Raw genomic sequence first — 5,939 nt, forward strand, 5'->3', positions numbered from 1 at the left:
GCAATAAGTGCCTTGGTTTTTACCACAGTCCCTGAAATTACAAATCACACTTAAGTTTAAACCGATTTCGTAAGTGAATGGATACATGAATTGACACGTGTTGTTAGTTTGATTCCGATTTAGATTTGTACATCTTCAAAATAAAAATCTAATGTAATCTTAGCAAATCAAATTAACACGTGTAGATTTATAAATACATGTTCACAAAGGCATGTTTTAGTTAAGGCAACGTATTATTTATCGTTTAAAAAAATAACCACATGGAACTCACATTTGTATGACGTTGTTTCCTCCATGCCCGAAAAACGGTTGCACACCTGTGGAGTGAGATTATCAAGCCTGCATCCATGCAAACTCGCTGTCGGAGGCTTTTATAACCCACTACGCCTCCGCCCTGATTGCTTTGGACCAGCCCTCAATATGGCGGACCCTTCGCGTGAACGCGCAAACGGAGGGGTAGGGTGTAGGGGTATGGTTTAGGGGTAGGGTGTAGGGGGCGGTTTGGGAATGGGCCGAAAAGAGACGAAGAGGGACGGCGGGAGACTGCGATTGAAGTAAAGTGACAGACAAACATTGAGAATTTAGATATAGTTAGATAGATTTAGAGTTTTGAAGATTCAACTATGACTCTGAACGTGAGTCAAGCTTTAAGCTTGTTTTTTGACATGGAGGAGGAGGAATCTGTGATGTTGCCCTCTGTGTCGTATTGACAGAAACCGCTTTGAAGCGTGACACAGATAAAGACAAAAAAAACTGATTTTTGTACATAATGTGTATATATATATATATTTGTATTATATTTATAATAACACTTTTGCCTTATCAGAATGAAATCCCATGCTACCTCAATCAAACGTTCACATTATCATAGTGACATCCCATGTATATATGTCCAGCTTTTAAATGGTTTCGTTGTGTATGTTTGTGTTACATATGAAAAATAATATCATTTTCAAAATCTGTTTTTACGTTTTTTTGTGTGATTTTGGATCCAAAATGTTCATATAGTAGAAGATCACTGCTCTAAACAAAGTCACAAATCCTACATCCAAACGAAATAAATATAATTAATTATGATGAATACGTTAAGTCTTGTTCATTGTTTTTCACTTTTATTAAATGTTTGATATTTCCGGTGGAAATGGTGGACTATCGGACATTCAAAATGCAGCATATTTTCACTCTTACACACATATATTCTCCTTTTACATACATACATTTTCACTCTCACACACGTATATATACTCACACATTCATACATTTTGCTCTCATATTATCATATTTCAATGCACACATTCATATATTGTCACTCACACATTCATGCATTTTGTTCTCATATTCATATAATTTAATGCTCATATTTATACATTTTGCTCTCATGCAAAATCTACTAAAACAAAGTATGTCATGGTAGTGGTCAGCTGTTAAACACAAAGTGTATCTTAAGGGCTGTAAATATAATAAGCCTGTTGTCAATTTTAAGGGCTGTAAATATAGGGGGGGGGGGAGAGCTGTGGAATGTGACCCTTGGGAGAATTCCTCCACACATTCCGATGGCCAATTCGTTTTAAACAAAGAGTTCGCAACACAGGACAGCATAGGCAACATGGGGGGGGGGGTGGGGGCTGGTGAACGGTCTGGTCAATGTTTGTAAACACAATCCCCAGGATGTGTCCTAATCAGGAGCCGGGTAAATGAGAGACTGAGGAGCCCCCGAAAAACAGATCCCGAAATAGCTCGTCCTGGTTTCCGCAGCAGATAGGCCTACAGTATGGTGTCTGTGTTATGTCAGTTATTTTAAATAAAACGTTGAAAACTAAACTTGAAAATGGTTTCCTCCTTTTTATTTTATTTATCATTTTCAGGACGGGGAGACGTGTGTGATTACAAATTCATTTGCAGAAATGTAAAGTGATCTAACTAAGTTCTATTCATATTCTTGACGGGAAGAGCAGTGTAAATGGGTGGCCATATGCATTTGAAAAGCAATATAAATCACACAGTTATTATACAATAGGCTATAAAAGCACCATCGATAACCATTACCTTTATCCAATTCAAACTTTGGACGGGAAAAAAGGAAGGTGTACATGGTTGGGCTATACTGTAGGCCCAGGAGCGCCGGGTGCTGTAGGCTAGGGAAGGCTAAGCCTTCCCAAATATTTGTGTAACTGCATCCTGGTAAAATAAAAATATAATGTCTTTGACATTAGCGCTGCTATGCAGCCACCTGTGCCCTGTACCACGAAGCCAGTTCAACAGACCCTGGATATGCTTGAGTTATCTTAACTAACCCTAACAAACGAGATCTCGCTAAACGGTCCTACGGCGCTGGTTATCAACTCGGTAAATCAAGCCAGGGTTTCTCTCTCCAGCTGAGAACGCGTTCACGTGAAAGGGGCGGGGTTAGCTACATTTGACCAATCACAAACAGGGACAAGTGTACTGACAGCGCAACATCATACTTCATTAATGAAAAGTAAACTAATATTAGACAAATATGAACTTTAAACATCCATGATGACTTAAACATATAATCCAGGATACAAGCCACATAGTTGCACCTGCAAGGAGAATACAGAACAACTCGTTAAAAATAAACTACCGAGTGTTTGAAAGCGTACAACAGTTTTATGATACTGCCCCATCTAAAACACGAGAGGGGATCTGACTTTATTACATTTGAGTTGAGTGTTTCGTCAACTTAATGTGTTGCTTAAAATAATACGTCTGCATACAGTATATAATATGTGACAATGTAACTAAGTGTTGCACGGCCAGATACGGCTCGAGAAGCTGACTCAGATAAGGAAATATTGTGATATCGATGTGAGATCGATGATCTGATTGATGATGTGATGTCAGTGTGATATGAATGATAAGTGCGACACGTCGGCGTCTTCTCTGCATACGGCAGTTTAAACTGCATTTCCTTTTTCCTGTAATATGACTTGATAGATTTAAACTCCGCACACTGAGCTCTGATCGGTCAGCAGGCGGTGCTTTCACTGAGTTGATCTCTTTTCTATAGACGCCGGAGGCGGGCAGCTTAAGATGAAAAAAAAAGTTATTTAGCCTTCCCAAACCTGAGCCTCACGCGCCGCCTATGTTAGGCCTACTGTATACATACAAAGGCCATTCAAGCTAGAGTTCTTCTGGAAATGTTCACATCAGGCACCTTCAAGTTAAAAATACTAAACAATTAACACAGTAGGCCTAAATTATGTGGATTAAACCACATTTATTTCGTTAAAAATAAACGAAATATGATTTTGTTTGAATGATTAAATGTCATCAGGCACCTTCAAGTTAAACAATCAGGTGCACACTTTAATGTGCCGCCACCTCCGGACTCGGCTTGACTCGGTTTAAAGAATGCACAAATGTGTTTAATCGTTTATGTCAGATATGTACTAAGTAGCCTAAATACATTTGTTCCTGCTCAAGATTAGATTCAACTTTATTGTTATTGCAGGTACTGAGACAACGAAATGCAGTTTAGCTTCTAACCAGGGGTGCAACAAGCAGCAAAAAGTAATGTGCACAATACTACAGAAAACAATTAACACAGTAAATTATGTGGATTAAACCACATTTATTTCGTTAAAAAGAAACGACATATGATTTTGTATGAATGATTAAATGTAGGGTGAATTGCCCTAATGTGGGACATTTTTGCATTTCAGACTTCGGGAATATATTGCGATATGAAGCCGATACAATAAATCAAAATCCAGTACCATTCCGAAATCCCCAGTAATATTAGACACTAATAATACAGTAAACTATTAACACTGTACATATTATTGTTTGCCCGTGGGATTAGGATGATCGGTAGTGAGACCCGTGCTGCATTTTTCTTCGGTCGGATGTGATATAACAAAGCGATTATTTTTGTTGTTGTAAACTCACGTGGATTAAATTTAGTTTATTCATTTCAACTCGCGAACATATGATACATTAAATGATCGTGAGGATGATGATTGGAAATCGTTTGTTTGAGCCTGGATGCATTTCCTGATCTAAAAACATAGCGATGGTTTTGTACTTACGCCAACGTGAATTAAACATTATTTTGTTAAATAAAAACATGGGGATGTTTAGTAAATGATTACATTTCTCTTATTTAGCACAGCATATGATCCTATCCGTGACATATGGATCTTAACAAATATCTGCTATATCAGATACCTGTAGATCAGCTGTTTATTTCACATGAGTTCCAGTGTGGCAGCTTTTTAATCACGGCTCCCCCTGGTGGATCCATTATTCATTGCAGCTGGTTTCATTATAATTAAATGTATTTATCAAGGGGGCGTTTCAAGTCCTGCGGGGGGTTTTCCTTTTCAGCAGGGGCCCACCCCGTGCCGATCACTGACCCGCACGGGTAGGCGTCTGAAATGGAGCGCTCCATCTGTAGGGTCACACCCAGATTCCTTGCAGTCTGAGTCGGGGAAACAACAGAGGTGCCAATGTTGATTGTTAGGTCAAGAGTGGGACAATCTTTTCACGGAAGGAAAAGCAGTTCAGTCTTGTCAAGGTTGAGCTTGAGGTGATGATCAGACATCCACTGAGAGATGTCAGCTAGACAAGCAGAGATGCGTGCGACGACCTGGGTCTCTGAGCGGGGAAAGGACAGAATTAATTGGGTGTCGTCAGCGTAGCAGTGGTATGAAAAACCATGCGGGCTAATGACTGATCCGAGCGAGTTTGTGTACAAGGAGAAGAGGAGGGGACCAAGAACAGAGCCTTGAGGGACCCCTGTAGTTAATTGACAAGGGTCGGACTCGGACCCTCTCCAAGTAACCCTGTAGGTGCGGTCTTTGAGGTATGAGGTGAGGAGGGAAAGTGCAGAGCCTGAAACTCCAAGTTCTTGGAGAGTGCGAAGGAGGATCTGATGATTCACCGTGTCGAATGCAGCAGACAGGTCCAACAGGATGATGACAGAGGAGAGGGAGGCTGCTATAACATCATCATGTTATAGTGATACAGTTAGTTTGTGTTAGTTGATTGGTTCAATACAGCATATATCGAGCGCTTTCGTTGATGTTGAAGTACAGGCTATACGCCACTTTCGGATCCCGGAGGGAGCAGCTGGCAGCGAAGCAGCCCAGATAAAACTCTTTCTTCATTGTTTGTTGTGTATTCAGTCAAGCGGGTCAAAGTTACAATTGTAAGTACAATGTAAAGTCCTGTACTCTGCAGGTGCCGGTAAAGAGCAATACAATGACAAAACCTTTCCAAACAAAACAACTAGTAGGTAGGTAGGCAGGCAGGTATAGTAGTAAGTAGGTAGGCAGGCAGACAGACAGACAGACAGACAGATAGATAGACAGACAGGTAGATAGATGGATAGACAGATAGATAGATAGATAGATAGACAGATAGATAGATGGATATCATATATAGATAGATACTTAATTCATCCCAAATTGTGAAATGTGTGGAAACAAGTATAAACACAATAACATTAAATACAAATGAAAGCAATAGACAGGAATATATGCATATACAGTAGAAAGGACACGATGAATATTATAACATTTAATGTAGCCTTACTATGAAGGCTAACCTAAATACGGTGCTTTTCTACAGATTACTTTATTACTGCACTGGTAAAGTAAAATTAGACCGATTAATAAGGTGTAGAAGTGCTTTGTAACTTTGACCCGCTTGACTGAATAGACAACAAACAATGAAGAAAGAGTTTTATCTGGGCTGCTTCGCTGCCAGCTGCTCCCCCCGGGATCCGAAAGTGGCGTATAGCCTGTACTTCAACATCAATGCATGTGCTCGATATGCTATATTGATCAAATAAACTAACACAAACTAACTGTATCACTATAACATGATGATGATGATGATGATAACGAATGCATCTAACGTTCCGCTGTTCATTATAATAAAAAAACAGAGCATTAAACAAACCATCATGCTCT

Source organism: Gymnodraco acuticeps, unplaced genomic scaffold, assembly GCF_902827175.1.
Source record: "Gymnodraco acuticeps unplaced genomic scaffold, fGymAcu1.1, whole genome shotgun sequence".
NCBI classification, from domain to species: Eukaryota; Metazoa; Chordata; class Actinopteri; order Perciformes; family Bathydraconidae; genus Gymnodraco; species Gymnodraco acuticeps.